Source organism: Oncorhynchus gorbuscha, linkage group LG04 (genome assembly GCF_021184085.1).
Source record: "Oncorhynchus gorbuscha isolate QuinsamMale2020 ecotype Even-year linkage group LG04, OgorEven_v1.0, whole genome shotgun sequence".
Lineage (NCBI taxonomy): Eukaryota > Metazoa > Chordata > Actinopteri > Salmoniformes > Salmonidae > Oncorhynchus > Oncorhynchus gorbuscha.
Genome location: NC_060176.1, coordinates 39,652,165 through 39,671,864, shown reverse-complemented (window position 1 = coordinate 39,671,864; position 19,700 = coordinate 39,652,165).

Here is a 19,700-nt window from a genome sequence, read left to right as displayed (position 1 = left end):
CTCATGATCATTGATGCCCCACGAGATGAGATCTTGCATGGAGCCCCAGACTGAGGGTGATTGACCGTCATCTTGAACTTCTTCCATTTTATAATAATTGCGCCAACAGTTGTTGCCTTCTCACCAAGCTGCTTGCCTATTGTCCTGTAGCCCATCCCAGCCTTGTGCAGGTCTACAATTTTAGCCCTGATGTCCTTACACAAGCTCTCTGGTCTTGGCCATTGTGGAGAGGTCGGAGTCGGTTTGATTGAGTGTGTGGACAGGTGTCTTTTATACAGGTAACAAGTTTAAACAGGTGCAGTTAATACAGGTAATGAGTGGTGAACAGGAGAGTTTCTTAAAGAAAAACTAACAGGTCTGTGAGAGCCGGAATTCTTACCGATTTGTAGGGTGATCAGATACTTATGTCACGCAATAAAATGCAAATTAATTTACTTAAATATCATACAATGTGATTTTCTGGATTTTTTTGATTTCCGTCTTTCACAGTTGAAGAGTACCTATGATAAAAAAATTACAATGATAAATTACAATGATATAAAATACCCACTGATAATCCCCCTATTTTGTGGTTTTGTTGGATATACCATCTTTTTTAAACAATCACTCTCTCTAGGCTTAATTACAATTGGAAGTCTGCTATTCTGTTTTATAGGAAAATGGTTCCAAAAACACTGTCTTGGTTTGTGCACACCATCAATTATTCTCTGGGTATATACCCAATTATTTTCTCTGTATACTGTAATTCAAGGATGAAACATGACTTCCCTTGTTCCCTTATCTATAGAAATTATCAGTACAATATACTGCACTGTGGCTCCATTGTTGTTGTCAGAACTGCTAGGCCGAGTCAATTACAGTCATTTTCTCTGGAATTGTCACCGTTTACCAACTTCTGAAGATCTTACAGGCTTCTCAATGTTTTCTCCTAATACACCACCAGGGATGGAGAAGAATGGAATATGCTACGTCTTTTTACCCTCAAATGGAAAATATAGCAGTAAGAGAGCGAGAGAGTAAGAGAGCTGTGAGGGGAACGGCACCTCAGTACCTCCAGGCTCTGATCAGGCCCTACACCCAAATAAGGGCACTGCGTTCATCCACCTCTGGCCTGCTCGCCTCCCTACCACTGAGGAAGTACAGTTCCCGCTCAGCTCAGTCAAAACTGTTCGCTGCTCTGGCTCCCCAATGGTGGAACAAACTCCCTCACGACGCCAGGACAGCGGAGTCAATCACCACCTTCCGGAGACACCTGAAACCCCACCTCTTTAAGGAATACCTAGGATAGGATAAAGTAATCCTTCTCACCCCCCTTAAAATATTTAGATGCACTATTGTAAAGTGGTTGTTCCACTGGATGTCATAAGGTGAATGCACCAATTTGTAAGTCGCTCTGGATAAGAGCGTCTGCTAAATGACTTAAATGTAAATGTAAATGTATTTGACAGTGATGTCATGTGCATCGTCTGGGATAGTGCTTCCTGTCAGCCTGGATGAAGATTACAGACACACTGAACAGGAACAGGTTCACTGACTGCACAATCTCAACAAAGTCAAATGATGCCCTCCTGTTTCAGCCAAGTCACCTTTGTTTTTATTTTATCATGTGACCAGATATTTAGGAAGAGGTCAACATTTGGAGTCTATGAAGGAAGAAACCACATAGAACAACTGTTTAGCAAGTTAGGTCCAAAATGCTTGTATCTAACCAAATTAGATATTTTTAAGACTGCTTTATACATCAGTTGTGGTGTCTGTAAGCTGCAATATGAAGTCCTAAACATAGCATGAAAGTGCCTCCTTGTAGCTGTGTGGGCTAATAGAGTCTAATTTGTTGCTTTGGGGAAAATTGTTGGTAAGTTGAGTCAATGGCTAAACAATATACACCATACATATGACGATTACATTTAGTCCATTTTATGCATAGTATTTTGAATAAACTACACATGTGTGATTAGTCAAGTTGAAATGATGAAAAATGCCTTCCTCAGTTGGGTTCATCCCCCTCTAGGCCACAATTGAAGTGTTTTCTTCCCAGGTGTAATGCAAGGCATTATCAATTGGATATGAGGTTACACAAGGGGCTGAGCTTTTGTTAAAAGTGTTTTAATAAGTACAACGCGTTAGAAACGTGTACCTCTGCTTACCCTGTTCCTATGCTCAATTTACCTCATACCCATGGTAAAGTTGTGCCAAAATGCCACGTTTTTGGACAAGCTATGTTATGTTTACATTAATTGACTATTTCCAGGGATACACAACATCCTGAAATATATGTAGATATCTTTGCTAGAAAGAATGCTATGTTTCCCTTGATGTAGTGATGCTGAATGTCAAAAATGGCTCAACATACCCCACTCTCCTTCTATGTTTTAAGATACGAAATATTTTTGATGAATGGGAAACATTCATATTATCTGTTGCATTATGCTATTTATTACCACATTGAAGACTTAATTCAAATTAAACTATTTATTGTTTTTCTTCTACAATTGGGTCAACCAACACTGAAGAATCCCAAAAGTGTTTTCGGGAAGCAGAAGCTCAAGGCGGATTTTATTCTCAAACTCTCTTCTGGATTAATTTCTATTAGACCTCTGCCTGAATGTTTACTGAACAAAGGAGGGAGGCTGGGCACAGAGGCCCCCAAAAGACACAACACAAGATTAGAGCAATGATTTTACAACAGCCCAAGTGGTTCATGGGGCACAATCATTTTCTTTCTCTTGTTTTTTTCTTCGTCTGAAGATTTTCTTGTCAGCAGCACTCAAGTTTAAATACATTTTTATGTTAAAGAGAAAATTTCAGCCTGACAAATATGACCCAATTTCTAGCCACTTTGAAGTTAGTGCTCACTGCTTATAGTTTGTTGGGAATTTTGCAATGAAGTCTGATGGTGAAAAATAATTGTTTTCTTCCCATCCATATTGCATTTTATGATTATGGCAGTGATACTTTCATAAGAACTTTTCACATTTTTGTTGAAGAGGAGCTAAACACTACATTCAGTACCAGTCAAAAGTTTTAGAACACCAAGGGTTCATTCAAGGGTTTTTCTTAATTTGTACTATTTTCTACATTGTAGAATAGTAGTGAAGGCATCAAAACTATGAATAACACATATGGAATCATGTAGTGACCAAAAAAGTTTTAAACAAATCAAAATATATTTTATATTTGAGATTCTTCAAAGTAGCCACCCTTTGCCTTGATGACAGCTTTGCACACTCTTGGCATTAGCGTCCCACATAACCTAGTGAGGATATACAGTGCATTCGGAAAGTATTTAGACCCATTCTCTTTTTCCACATTTTGTTACGTTACAGTATTATTCAAAAATGTATAAAATAATTGTTTTCTTCATCAATCAATGAATCAATCAAATTTACGATGTCACAAAGTGCTGTAGACAAACCCAGCCTAAAACCCCAAACAGCAAGCAATGCAATTGTAGAAGCATGGTGGCTAGGAAAAACTCCCTAGAAAGGCCAGAACCTAGGAAGTAACATCGAGAGGGTGGTCGGTGCTCTTCTGGCTGTGCCGGTGGAGATTATAACAGAACATGGCCAAGATGCCCAAACGTTCATAGATGACCAGCAGGGTCAGATACTAATTATCAGAATGGTTTAAGAGGGTGCAACAGGTCAACACATCAGGAGTAAATGTAATTTGGCTTTTCATAGCCAATCATTCAGAGTTAGAGACAGCAGGTGCGGTAGAGAGAGTGTCCAAAATATCAGGTCTGGGACAAGGTAACACGTCCAGTGAACAGATCAGAGTTCCATAGCCACAGGCAGAATAGTTCAAACTGGAGCAGGAGCATGACCAGGTGGACTGGGGATAGCAAGGAGTCATCAGGCCAGGTAGTCCTGAAGCATGATCCTAGGGCTCAGGTGCTCTGAGAGAAGAGAGGGAACGAGAAAGAGAGAACAAGAGAGAGAGAGAGAGAGAGAGAGAGAGAGAGAGAGAGAGAGAGAGAGAGAGAGAGAGAGAGAGAGAGAGAGAGAGAGAGAGAAAGTGAGACAGAATTTGGAGGGAGCATAATTGAATTCAGACAGTCACCGGAAAAGACATGTGAAACACTCCAGATATAACAGACTGACAAATAACCTATTGCAGCATAAATACAGGAGGCTAAGACAGGAGGGGTCGGGAGACACTGTGTCCCTGTCCGATGATACCCTCGGACAGGACCAAACAGGCAGGATATAACACCACCCACTTTGCCAAAGCACAGCCCCCACACCACTAGAGGGATATCTTCAACCACCAACTTACTATCCTGAGACAAGACTGAGTATCGCCAAAGAAGATCTCCCACTTGGCACGAACCCAAGGGGGGGTGCCAACCCGGACAGGAAGATCACGTCAGTGACTCAACCCACTCAAGTGACACAACCCTCCTAGGGACGGCATGGAAGAGCACCAGTAAGTCAGTGACTCAGCCCCAGAGTTACCCAGAGGGTTAGAGGCAGAGATTCCCAGTGGAGAGAGGGGAACAGGCCAATCAGAGACAGCAAGGGTGGCTCATCGCTCCAGTGCCTTTCCGTTCACCTTCACACCCCTGGGCCAGACTACACTCAATCATAGGATCTACTGAAGAGATGAGTCTTCAATAAAGACTTACAGGTCGAGACCGAGTCTATGTCTCTCGCATGAATGAGCAGACCATTCCATAAAAATTGAGCTCTATAGTACAAAGCCCTGCCTCCAGCTGTTTGCTTAGAAATTCTAGGGACAGTAAGGAGGCCTGCGTCTTGTGACTGTAGGGTATGTGTAGGTATGTACGGCAGAACCAAATCATAAAGATAGGTAGGATCAAGCCCATGTAATGCTTTGTATGTTAGCAGTAAAACCTTGAAATTAACCCTAGCCTTATTAACAGGAAGCCAGTGTAGAGAGGCTAGCACTGGAGTAATATGATAAAAATGTTTGGTCCGAGGCAAAATTCAAGCAGCAGTGTTTAGCACATACTTAAGTTTATTTAGTGCTTTATCCAGGTAGCCAGAAAGTAGAGCATTGCAGTAGTCTAATCTAGAAGTGACAATAGCATGGATAAATGTTTCTGCATAATTTTTGTACAGAAAGTTTCTGATTTTTACAATGTTACGAACATGGAAAAAAGCTGTCATTGAAACAGTCTTGATATGTTCGTCAAAAGAGAGATCAGGGTCCAGAGTAATGCCGAGGTCCTTGTAAAACCATCAAGATTAATTGTCAGATCCAACAAAATAGCTCTTTGTTTCTTGGGACCTAAAACTAGCATCTCTGTTTTGTCTGAGTTTAAAAGTAAAACATTTGCCCCCATCCGCTTTCTTGTATCTGAAACACAGGCTTCCAGGGAGGGCAATTTTGGGGCTTCACCATGTTTCATTGAAATGTATAGCTTCGTATCGTACACATAGCAGTGAAAGTTAACATTATGTTTCTGAATGACATCACCAAGACGTAAAATACGTATATAGTGAAAACAATAGTGGTCTTAAAACGGAGCCTTGATGAACTCCGAAATTTACAGTTGATTTGTCAGAAGACAAACCATCCACAGAGACAAACGGATATCTTTCCGACAGCTAAGGTCTAAACCAGGCCAGAACTTGTTCATGTAGACCAATTTGGGTTTACAATCTCTCCAAAACAATGTGGTGATCGATGAAATCAAAAGCAGCACTAATGTCTAGGAGCACGAGGACAGATCCAGAGCCTTGGTCTGATGCCATTAAAAGGTAATTTACTGCCTTCACGAGTGCAGTCTCATGGGGATGGGGCCTAAAACTAGACTGAAGCATTTTGTATACATTGTTTGTCTTCAGGAAGGCAATGGGTTGCTGCGCAACAGCTTTTTAATTATTTTTGAGAGGAATGGAACATTCGATATAGGCCGATAGTTTAAAAAATATTTTCTGGGTCAAGGTTTAGTTTTTTCAAGAGAGGCTTTATTACTGCAACTGTTAGTGAGTTGGTACACACACAGTGGATAGATAGCTGTTTATTATATTCAACATGAGGGCCAAGCACAGGAAGCAGCTCTTTCCATAGATTAGTTGGAATAGGGTCTAGGATGCAGCTTGAAGGTTTAGAAGCCAAGACTATTTTCATCGATGTGTCAAAATATATAGTATTAAATCCTTGAATGTCTCCCTTGATCCTAGGTCCTGGCAGTGTTGTGCAGACTGAGGACAACTGAGCTTGGGAGAAATATGCAGATTTAAAGAGGAGTCCGTAATTTGCTTTCTAATGATCTTTTCATAAAAAATGTTAATGGATTTATCACTGCTGAAGTGAAAGCCATCCTCTCTTGGGGAATGCTATTTTCTAATTAGCTTGCGTCAGTATCTCTTCAATTAAGTTGGAAAGATAGAATGATTGAGTAGCAGTGAAGGCTCTTCGATCCTGCACGTTACTGTCTTTCCAAAGTAGTCGGAAGACTTCCAGTTTGGTGGGGCGCCATTTCTGTTCCAATTTTCTGGAAGCTTACTTCAGGGCTCGGTTATTTTCTGTATACCAGGGAGTTGGTTTCTTATGACAAATGTTTTTTGTTTTTAGGGGTGCGAATGCATCTAGGGTATTACGTAAGGATAAATATAGTTCCTCAGTTAGGTGGTTAACCGATTTTTGTACTATCAGTACTTTTTGTACTGATGTCCTTGGGTAGGTGGAGGGAGTCTGGAAGGTCATCTAGGAATCTTTGGGTTGAACGAGAATTTATAGCATGTCTTTGGATGTTCCTTGTTTGGGTTCTGAGCAGATTACTTGATGCGATTGCAAACTTAATAAAATGGTGGTCCAATAGTCCAGGATTATGAGGAAAAACATTAAGATCCACAATATTTATTCCATGGGACAAGACTAGGTCCAGAGTATGACTGTGGCAGTGAGTAGGTCCGGAGACATGTTGGACAAAACCCACTGAGTCGATGATGGCTCCAGAAGTCTTTTGGAGTGGGTATGAGGACTTTTCCATGTGAATATTGAAGTCACCAAAAATTAGAATATTATCTGCCATGACGACAAGTTTGACAGTAATTCAGGGAACTCAGTGAGGATCGCTGTATATGTCCCGGAAGGCCTTTAAACAGTAGCTATAAAAAGTGATTGATTCGACTGCATAGATTTCATGACTGGAAGCTCAAAAGACGAAAACATAGTCTTTTTTTTGTAATTTGAAATGTGCTATCGTAAATGTTAGCAACACCACCTTTGTAACTATGAGGTGAGGTCTCATTTAACACAGTAAATTCATCAGGTTTAAGATATGTTTCAGTCAGACCAATCACATCAAGATTATGATTCATTATTATAACTGCCTTGGAAGTTTATATTATTATTATATTAAGTGAGGGATCTGACATTAAGTAGACCTATTTTGAGATGTGAGATATCACAATCTCTTTCAATAATGACAGGAAAGCAAGTCTTTATTCAAGTGAGATTGTTAAGGTGAACACCGCTATGTTTAGTTTTGCCTAACCTAGATTGAGGCACAGACCCAGTCTCAATGGGGATAGCTGAGCTGCCTACACTGAATGTGTTATTGGCCGACTCAACTAAACGGTGCCTAACAGCCTGCTGCCAGTCTGGATAGAGTCCATCATTCCTTGCGCAGGCCATGCTTGGTCCTGTTTGTGGGTGAGTCCCAGAAAGAGAGCCAATTATCTACATATTCTATGTTTTGGGAGTGGCAGAAAGCAGTTTCAACCAGCGATTGAGTTGTGAGACTGATGTAGAGCTCATCACTCTCCTAACTGGGAGGGGGCCAGAGACAATTACTCGAAGTCGACACATCTTTCTACCTGATTTACACGCTGAAGCTATGTTGCACTTGGTAACCTCTGACTGTTTCATCCTAACATCGTTAGTGCCGACGTGGATAACAATATCCCTATACTCTCTTCACTCGCCAGTTTTAACCTAAGCCAGCACCATCTTCAGATTAGCCTTAACATCGGTAGCCCTTCCCCCTGGTAAACAGTGTATGATCACTGGATGATTATTTTTAAGTCTAATATTGTGGTAATGGAGTAGCCAATGACTAGGATTTTCAATTTGTCAGATCTAATGGTGGGAGGCTTCGGCGTCTCAGGCCCCGTAACAGGTGGAGGAGAGACCAGAGAAGGCTCGGACTCTGACTCCGACTCGTTGCTTGGCCATTCCTACAGCATTTCCTTCCAGAAGCCAAACGACCAAATAACTCCAAATCGTATTTTTATAACATCCTCAAGTCAAGCTGTTGAACTTCATCAAGACTACCTCATTAACACGAACATATGATGCATTACAAACCTGAGTTTAATGTCTTCAGTCTGCAAGGCAAATCAGTGGGATAATAGATGGACCAGACGGTGGTTGAGCAGCAATCCAGGTCAAGTTGTCTCTGTTTGGGCACACCGAGGCCAGACCGTCTGCATGTTTGAGCCATACTCTGGCCTTAACAGCTGAATATATTAGCCTATTGAAATAGCATTACGTTCTCTGGCACATGTTGTAAATTCACCTGAAGTGCTATAGGGCTATACGGTGTTAAAGTGCCGTAAGAGGGGCCCATAACACAGATCATTTATCCAGCCCCTCCCTTCTAGGACACAGGCCTTAAATGTCTGGAGCGCAATGGTTTTTGTTTAAGCATTTGTTTAAGCTGAGAAAATTGTCCGACTGCTGATATACAGTATATATACGCTGGACTCTGGACGCTGGACTCTGACATTGCTTGTCTTAATATTTATATATTTCTTAATTCCATTCTTTTACTTCTAGATTCATGTATATTGTTGTGAATTGTTAGATATTAATGCACTGTTGGAGCTAAGAACACAGTCATTTTGCTACACCCGCAATAACATCTGCTAAATATGAGTATGTCAGTGGAGGCTGCAGAGGGGAGGACTGTTCATAATAATGGCTGGAATGGAGCGAATGGAATGGCATCAAACTCATGGAAACCATACCGCTCCAGCCATTACCACAAGCCCGTCCTCCCCAATTAGGGTGCCACCAACCTCCTGCGGTGTATGCCACCAATACAATTTAATTTGATCTGGTTTTTTTTGTAATTCGTTTGTTTCTTGTTTTCTTCTCAATTTAACACCAAAAGCAGGGCAAAAGCCAAAGCCCAGTTTGGTTTCTTTTCCTGAATCTGCCAAATTCCCATCACATAAAATTGATAAACACCCACACTGTTCCGACCCACACCACTGAAGATAGCCTTTAGCAAACATTGGCCTACCGTGTTCAACACAACAATACGCATTTCAGCCTAATTCTTAGTATAATTTTTACAGACATAGACGATCAATTACTCTCCAGCTCCATAACGCCTCCTAGAAATCCGATTGCGTCATAGGAGTTGATGACTGATGGTGGAGACTTTTCCGTTTTTAATGGCCCAAAAGCAACCTCATCCTAAAGGCTCAAAACATATGACATAATTCACAGCAGACTTCTTATCAGCTTAAACAGGGACATCAGCTTATCAGAATTTGATGCCGATTACTCGATGCCTTAGAGATGAGGGTGTTATGCAATAAATATTATAATCTCCTGTAATACAGAGCATCGGGCGTTGGTCCGTCACATCAAGACCTCAGTATCAGTTAGATCGGCCATCTTTCTAAGTACAGCAGCTGTTCCTGACATCTGGCCCATTGCTTAGGCTTGTCTGCTGACCATAAGTACATGATAAACTAATGCATTTATCTACAGCAATACAACACTGAGGACACTGTCACCTTAAAGTACATTATGAATTTGGCTTCATAAATAAATGGGGAGAAGGCTGGCTGTAAGAATATCAATAGGGGAATTTGTGGCAGAAGAAGTATCACATTGGATTTTCAACTTCTGGCCCAAACATTGCTGTGGTGAAATACTTAGGGAGTTGCTATTTTCAACTAAGGTTTGAAGGAATTGTGTGGCATATATTCTGAAATAAGTATTGTATTTCATAGCCAGTATTGCTTTGAACTTAAACATTTATGTGTTAACCCACTAGATGTCAACATTTTATTTGTTGTCAGTCAGAACAATTTATCTGGGTTCTCTTCCTAAAGTAAACTGAATGTGTCGCATACATTCTCACCAAACGACCAAATATCTCCAAATTGTATTTTTATAACATCCTCAAGTCAAGCTGTTGAACTTCATCAAGACCACCTCATTAACACGAACATATGATGCTTTACAAACCTGAGTTTAATGTCTTCAGTCTGCAAGGCAAATCAGTGGGATAATAGATGGACCAGACGGTGGTTGAGCAGTGATCCAGGTCAAGTTGTCTCTGTTTGGGCACACCGAGGCCAGACCGTCTGCATGTTTGAGCCACACTCTGGCCTTAACAGCTGAATATATTAGCCTATTGAAATAGCATTACGTTCTCTGGCACATGTTGTAAATTCACCTGCAGTGCTATAGGGCTATACGGTGTTAAAGTGCCGTAAGAGGGGCACATCACAACACAGATCATTTATCCAGCCCCTCCCTTCTAGGACACAGGCCTTAAATTACGTTGCTACGAACTCTTCTCTTCTTTCATCATTTTAGATGCTCGACAAAAGATTAAAGATAGCGATCACTGGGTATGAGCTTATGCACCTCTTTTGACGGAGTAAAAACTCACGGACAACTAGTAAAAGCTTAAACCAAGTTTATTCACCCACTGGGTCATACAGCTGCAAAGACATACATGTTCACACAAACACATATATTTATACCCTCCTACTAGGAGGAGTGAACTCCTTGGACATCTATTTAAGTGATAATGCCCTCGAATGCCCCCGGCTTCGAAGGCATTATCACATTTTTACAATGGGTTACCAACATATTCAAATAACAATTGACATATTTTCATTATTAATTTATTCACACTATTTCATCGTTCCACAATAAATAGTCCCGACACAATTCTAGGGTTGCTACCCAAGCCTGTTGGTCGTTCGTTCTATTGGTTCGGTTTCCAGATACGCGACCCAGTATTTCAGTATTTTTGTTCTGTATCTATGGACGCGACCCACTTGTTTGTTCTAAATGTTGCATTGCCATACTGGCTGGCAACGTTCTTACCCCTTGCTTGCTAGCTAGCCAACTACGGCTAACTTAGAGTCACATCAAACGTCAAAAAGAATAACAACAGTAGCTGCATTTGCATTTGTTTTCTAGTGACATTCATTTTGATACATCCATAACAATGAGCTAATGAGGTACAATTTCGCCTGGCATAGAAAATGTGCTCTCTCGTCAGGAGGAGGAGCTAGCCAACAACGCAGCTAACACAATCACTGCAAACTAGCTGCACTTTGTTTCGTTGGACTTTTTTCAATTGACTTTTATTTTTATATCTATTAAAATGATGCCAGTTGATTCAAGATTTTGACTGTCTGAGAAACGCTGCCTCCCTGTCTGTCTCATCCTGACTCCCGACCCCTACAAGTTCATTACTATGGGACAGCTGGAGATCGTATTTGAATATTGAAACAATGTTGCAAATGTTGGATAAACAGACAGCAAGCTTTATGCAAATTTCCGCTATTGAAAACTAAATGTTAGTCTAAAATAAATGTGAGATAATGTCTAGATGACTTTTATAGTGGAAATCAAGTTTATAATTTGCCTGGCTGAGCTGATGAGACAGTGGATTGTGCAGTCAAACATAACAGAGTAAATAGGCATTTTAACGTCATAGACTTAGCTGGTGGTAACGACTGGAATGAGCTTTTAACCAATCAGCATTCAGAATTAGACCCACCTATTGTATAAACAGCCAATACATCTCTGTTGCTATTTAGGAACTTAATTGATTCCTCTCTCGTGTCGTCATGGCCCCGCCTCCTGCTAGAACCTTTGTGGGCATGTATATACAGTGCCTTGCGAAAGTATTCGGCCCCCTTGAACTTTGCGACCTTTGCCACATTTCAGGCTTCAAACATATTTTTTGTGAAGAATCAACAACAAGTGGGACACAATCATGAAGTGGTAAATTGGATATTTCAAACTTTTTTAACAAATCAAAAACTGAAAAATTGGGCGTGCAAAATTATTCAGTTTATTCAAAAAAAATACAGTTTTATATCTTTATGTTTGAAGCCTGAAATGTGACAAAAGGTCGCAAAGTTCAAGGGGACTGAATACTTTCGCAAGGCACTGTATATGTGTGTGTAATAGGACTGTTCCTTCTCACTTCATCTGACCTGACCTCGGACAGAATTCCTCACTCCTCCCCACTCCACGACTGTCCTACCTTATTAGAGACTGAAACCAGACTGTTGCCCTTTGCCTACCTCCGTAAGATCCATGAGATTTAACAATAACATGTTTGACAGAATGTATAATTCCTGCCTACATAGTACTTATCCACCCTCCATTGACCGCAAAATATACATGAAACGTGAAGTAACAAAGAAATTCTAGTATGGTAACATGACTAAGTGTATTTCAATCTAGAATCCAACACACCAAATCAGGTTCACTTATTATTAAACATTTGATTTTACTCATGGGACAAGATATCGCAAAGCCCTTGGGTGAAATGTGGGGAACATTATTTTAAGTTTTGCTATGCAAAGAATCCGCTAGAGGAATTGATTACACTTTAAGCAGTGTGTACTCTACACGATTTTGGACCCGATTTGGCTCCCAGACAAGTTTTTGAGGGCAGAGCCAAAATCCCAATGTCGTTGCCTACTCGGGGCGCATGGCCATCACCGACGCTCGTTTAATGTGAGTGGGTCAGAGACTTAATCTGAGGGCTACCGATCCCTTATTTTAAAACATGTTTTATTTTATTACCACAAAACCTGCAATGCTCTTGTAGTGTAAGATGTGCAACAACAAGTTTTGAGAACTGTGATCATCAATAGCCAATGAGAGCTCACCATAGAAGAATGACCGTTTCGCATCACCCAGAATGTTTAGACTCGAGCAGGAGCGATGACTACTACTAGTATGCGTTTGTACTTGCCTTTAACCAAAGCCAAAGTGTCAAATCATTACAGCTCTGAAGTTCACAAACAATGATATTCAATTCAAAATGTTGGCCAGATATTTCAACTCGAGATGGCAATCGTGAATTTCGGACTGAAAAAAAACGCTGCTTTGAGCCACAGCTAGTTCCAGCTATGTTAAAAATCAAATCTCATACACACATCATTGTTTTCGCGAGACATCATGGTATTGGGAATCCTCAGGACCAAGTAAAAAATATTGTAGTTTGTGACACACCATCTGTGCCACATCATTTAGTGTGTGCACCACTACGTTGGCAAGACAACAAAAAAATGACATGAAAGGCCATTGTTTAATGAGAGGCTCAGCGATGTTAGGATTTTGAAAGTCGTGTAGTGTACCCCCGGCATTAGTTGAACCCTCCATCATTGAAATATGGCTATGGGCGCCTATACAGTGTTATTACATGGGCATAATGTCCCCAGTTCAGGGAAAAGCCACATGAAATTTAATGTTCAGTACCAAATTCAATACCAGGCATTAATCCATCAGTCATTCTGACCTTGATCCCTTTGTCCACATTTTACAAATGGTATTTTTAGTATCCTGACCAATGTGTAAGGGATTTGGCTGTCTGACAGAAGAATATCCATTTATTTTAGAGGAGTAATCCTTGCAGAGAAAAATGTATGACATTTATTAATTTGAGACCCACAGCTTTGGAGGAATGTAAGGAGTGTAAGGCATTGCTCAGACCATACACAGCGACATTCCAATCGCCTCAGCCTCTGGTCCTCAAATCACCCAGCTGGACTCTTCACCAACTCTGGAAAGTAGTGAGGTGGCACTAGGCAGCATATCAACACTTTGATCCACAAAAATAATTGAGGTTCAAAAGCCAAAAATTGTGTTGTATTTCCACCTCTGTGTCCCAAAAAGGCACTAATTTCCTTGTCTTTAGTCCCCCCGACCGCTTCCAGATAGAGAGGTAGAAAGAGAGACAGAGAGTGCTAGAGAGAGAGAGTGTTATATCCCCCCACTGTTTCTGAATGTAATACTTGATTCAATCTGCTCCTTTCCACAGCCTTCCAAAGGGACCCTTTATACAGCTAATTTATTTTGGAGGCTAATCTTCCAAGTGACCATGCAATAAATACAGATCAACAGATTGAATCAACTAAACCCAGCTCAGCCTTTGGCAGTATAGCAGCTGCAATCTCTTAAAAAACATCTAGCCTTGGTGTGAAAGCATCTAAACAAGTGTCTTTGATTTGTCTGCTGAGATAGTCCCATGGGACCGCGCGGTAACGCTAGCTAAGGCTTTAAAGGCTAGCCACAAAGATGAGGAGTGGTCAGGGATCAATAGCCGAGCAGTTTCATGCTGCTTACATAATGCTTCCCAGTACTGGTTAATTGGCTTAATGAGCAGCTGAATTAGTAAAGCACCTCTCGTAATTACACCGTGAACTCCCTGGGGGGGGGGGGGGGGGGGGGGGCATCAGGGAGAACATACTACATCATCCAATGGAAAGTGTTGGTTAAGCAGATTAGGCCTAGCTACACACCGGGAAGGAAGGTGTGATAATAATACATAGCTTGATGAGGCCTCATTTGAATTCCAGTCAGTATACACTCTTAGAAAAAAAGGTGCTATATAGAACCTAAAATGGTTCTTCTACTGTCCCCATAGGAGAACCCTCTGAATAACTCTTTCCAGGTAGAACACTTTCTGTTCCAGGTAGAACCCTTTTGGTTTCCATGTAAGACCATTTCCACAGAGGGTTCTACATAAAACCCAAAAGGGTTTTCCTATGGGGACAGCCAAAGAACCCTTTTGGAACCCTTTTTTTCTAAGAGTCTTTATGATAGGCCTATTGTACAGTTGTATATTATTCAGTATGATATGTGAATAATTATTGTGTAATTGTATGTTTAACTAATAGAGCTCTATGTAATGCAAAGTCCCATTAAGTGTTGAATATGTGACCTCAGAAGCAGAATGATTATTTACCTATGACAAGATTTAAGGCATTCTAGAATGAGAACAATGTCGGCAGTTATATGATGCAACTGTGTTGATTTAATCAACAAAAATAGTGACTAAAATATTCATCAAACATCTATTTTTTTCTGTGGCAATTGACAAAACTTTAACTAATTAAAGAGACCCAGAAAAAACTAACTAAACAAAAATTATTTTTCATTTCAGTTGACTAAAACAAAATGAGACTAAAATCTGACTACTAAATGGACTGGACAAGAGTTTTTGGAGAGATTGAGAGCTTCTTGCCCTTTGTGCTGTTGTCTGTGCCCAATAATGTTTGTACCATGTTGTGTTGCTACCATGCTGTGTTGTCATGTGTTGCTGCCTTGCTATATTGCTGTCATAGGTCTCTCTTTATGTAGTATTGTGTTGAATCTCTTTTCATGATGCGTGTTTTGTCCTATATTTAAATTGTATTTATTTATTTATAATCCCAGCCCCCGTCCCCACAGGAGGCCTTTTGCCTTTTGGTAGGCAATCATTGTAAATAATAATTTGTTCTTAGCTGACTTGCCTAGTTAAATAAAGTTCAAATAAATAAAAAATAATGCTTTCATTGCCTACAGCTCAGCATTTATCACCATAGTCCCCTATAAACTCATCACCAAGCTCAGGACCCTGGGACTTATACAGTGAGCATCTGTTTGCTTATGCCAAGTTAACTTAAGCTTCAACAAGACCATTGGTCAATTCAAAAAAGGATATCCAGGAACAGGTCTATTTCTAACAAAAAGCTGTAATATACTTTATCCAGCGTCGACACAAAAATAAATGTCTATGTATAACTGTGAGATTGCAGTTAAATAAAAATGTCTCCCTCCTTTTGTTATCAAGTACATTCTGATACGGAACATCGGAAAACGACTTCATATTTTTTATAGCACTAGTGTAATGGAGAGTGTGATAAGTTGACCCAAGAAGTTGAGTCACCCTTGTTTCTAGGAAAACATGCAAAAAATGAATTCTTTGACCAAATATTTAAGAAGGTCAAAATTTCATGGAGTCTGCAGGAAGAAACCACATTGAAAAATGGGTAAGCAAGTGCCCTCAAAGTATTCATCCCCCTTGACTTTTTGCTAATTTTGTTGTGTTACAGCCTGAAGTTAAAATACATTAAATTGAGATTGTGTCACTGGCCTACAGACAATACATTATAATGTCAAAGTGGAATTATGTTTTTAGAAATGTCTACAAATTAAAAATAAAATGCTGAAATATCTTGTGTCAATAAGTATTCCCACCCTTTTGTTAAGGTAAGCAAAAATAAGTTCAGGAGTAAATCTGCTTAACAAGCAATAAGTTGCATGGACTCTATGTGCAATAATATGGTGTAACATTTTATTTATGACTAACTCATCTCTTTACCCCACATACAATTATCTGCAAGGTCCCTCAGTTGGCAGTGAATTTCAAACACAAACTGAAACACAAATGCCTCGCAAAGAAGGGCACCTAGTGAAAATAAGGAAGCTTGTACAGAATAAAAATATTCCAAAGCATGCATCCTGTTTGTTATAAAGTAATACTGCAAATAAATTGGCAAAGAAATTAACTTTGTGTCCTGAATACAAAGCATTATGTTTGGGGTAAATCCAACACAACACATCACTGAGTACCACTCGTCACACCTGACCATAGTAAGCAGTTTATTCTCTATGTTGGTTGGGGCGGTTGTTTGAGGACGCACGGATTTGGAATAAAGGAACGTGTTGTCAGTTTGGCACCACCTGAATCAGCTCCCCTTACTCGTCCTGAAACGTGTTAAAGTTCTGGAACAATTGATTCCGGCAATACACACCAGGTCTCCAGTGTACCTTCACAACCCAGTGTGTCCTGTGCCAACTCCTCACACTCTCCCTCAAGTGCGCTTTCCCAGTCAGGTCCTTCCTGTTCCTCTTCCCCGCATTCGCCCTGACGTGCGTGTCACGAGCCCGGTACCACCAATGCCGGCACCACGCATCAGGACTCCAGTGCACCTCCACAGTCCAGAGCTCCGGCGACAGTTCCCGGTCCAGAGCTTCCGGCGACAGTTCCCAGTCCAGAGCTTCCGGGGGCGGGCAGTTCCCAGTCCGGAACCTCCAATGATGTTTCACGGTCCGGAACCTCCAATGATGTTTCACGGTCCGGAACCTCCAATGATGTTTCACGGTCCGGAACCTCCAACGACGTTTCACGGTCCCGGTACCTCCAACGACGTTTCACTGTCCAGGAACCTCCAACGACGTTTCACTGTCCGGAAACTCCAACGACGTTTGACAGTCCGGAACCTCCAACGACGTTTCACAGTCCGTAACCTCCAATGATATTTCACGGTCCCGGAACCTCCAACGACATTTCACGGTCCCGGAACCTCCAACGACGTTTCACTGTCCGGAACCTCCAACGACGTTTCACAGTCTGGAACCTCCAACGATGTTTCACAGTCCAGAACCTCCAACGACGGTCCACGGTCCGGAACCTCCGGCGACGGTCCACGTTCCGGTTCCTCCGGCAACGTTCCGGTTCCTCCTGCGACGATCCCCACACCAGAGCCACTATGGAAGAAGACGTTGGATCTGCGAGCGGAGTGGGGACTTCATCACGCACCGGAACCGCCCCCCGATGGGGTACTAGTAAGCTGTTTATTCTCTATGTTGGTTGGGGCGTGATAGTGACTAGGGTGGGTCATCTAGTTTTTTTTTATGTCTATGTTGGTCTGATATGGTTCCCAATCAGAGACAGCTGTTTATCGTTGTCTCTGATTGGGGATCATATTTAGGTAGCCATTTCCTCATTTGTGTTTGTGGGATATCGATATTTAGTTGCCTGAGTGCACAACAGTAGCTTCACGTTTCGTTTGGTTGGTTGGCTGGTTGTTTGTCGGTTTATTGAATTTATGTGGAACTCTACGGACGCTGCGCCTTGGTCTACTCATTTCAACGAGCGTGACAACTCTTCATATTTTCAAGCATGGTGGTGGCTGCATCATGTTATGGGTATGCTTGTCATCAACAAGGACTAGGGAGTGAAAGTAAGGGGGGGTAAGTTGAGCCAATGGTTGATAAATTGTGTTTTTTCCCCCAGGTGTAATGCAAGGAATTATCGCTGGGCCCATGTTAAGTATTTAAATTATTAAAAGACAAGTGATTGATTGTGTTGAGTTGTGTTTGGGAAATAAAGACAGACATGTTTTTTGTTTTATCATTCAGTACAGACATTTGTATGGGGCTTAACTTACCCTGTCCTGGGGCTCAATTTACCCCATAAATTGTGCCAAGAGACCATTTGTTTTGGGCAAGCTGTTTTCAAAACTTTTGACATGAATTCTGATTATTTCCAGGGATACACAACATCCTGAAATATACAGTATACAGTCTTTTTTTTAGAAAGAATACTATATTTCCCTTGATAGAGTGATGCTGACTGTAATAATAGCTGGGAGAAAATAAGTGACCAGGGCTATGCCAGTGGGGTGCTGCTCGCCAGGACCAAGCAGCCACAAGCATGCAGGAACACATGCACACACACACATGCACAGAACACACACTAATCAGCCATCAGTGTGTTTGAGAATGTATTGATCATCTTTCTGGGAGATGTTGACACACCGCCTGTTACGTCACATGGCACCAGCAGCACCACCGGCAAAACAATGCATTCCAGACTCTGTAGTGTTTACTACATACATGCCCCTCAACTGCAAAACAGCTAAAGACAGGAGAATGATATATATTTCTTTGTACAAGAAATATCATGCAGGGAACCACAACAGCTTCATTTATCTTTACTTTTACCCTCAAAAGTGATGCCTATATTATTTAAAGGTGGTTTGATACCCACATGAAAGCAGGCAAGGATAACTTCACTTAGCTTCACACTGCTGGCAAATGTATAATAATGAGGGATGACAGGATTCCACCGTAGCTTCAATTATGAATGATGGGCTTTTATCTTCTTCCTGTTAATTGGCTGTTCTTGTTCAGTGATCTAGTTTGCACTTCTCAGATACCTGGATATCTCTCTCTCTCTCTCTCTCTCTCTCTCTCTCTCTCTCTCTCTCTCTCTCTCTCTCTCTCTCTCTCCAACTGGAAAAAGAAAACTTGTCTCAATGACAGACTGCTAAAATATTTTAATATGTTATAATGGAAAGTCAGGAACTATTGGCTCACCACAGGGACGTTAACAAAGGTGTTTGTAACACGTGGCTGTGAAGTGAATGTACTCATCTTGAGCTACAACACTAGTACAACTTATCATTTTATAGATAAAATAAATCTTATTACTGTGTGATGGGTATTGTGAAAGTAACATGATACTCATATAGAAATGATTTGATAGCCTGAATGACACACTTTGAATGCTATTGAAACTGTTAAAGCATTTAAAAAGCAGTTAATTGGATCCAGTATTTGACACAGTATCGCTTTGATTCTATTTTTTTCACAATGATCTGTTCATTCAAGGGATGCTGGGTCAAATACTAGATCTAATTAGCTGCTCTGACAGTGGGCTAGTGACAGCTAGACGAATGCTATGCTGCAACACACACACACGCCCTGTTACCTCAGCCTTAGATAAACCACAGCAGCATAGAGGGATGGAGGAGAATAATCCAGGGAATAATAAAACAAACGAGTCACGACTCCAGGAGAACACTCACCACATAGTCATTAGGTGGGAACTTCTGCCTCCCAAGCAGAGGGAGAGAGAAAAGACCCCATCTGCCTTCCCCCTCCCCTTTCAC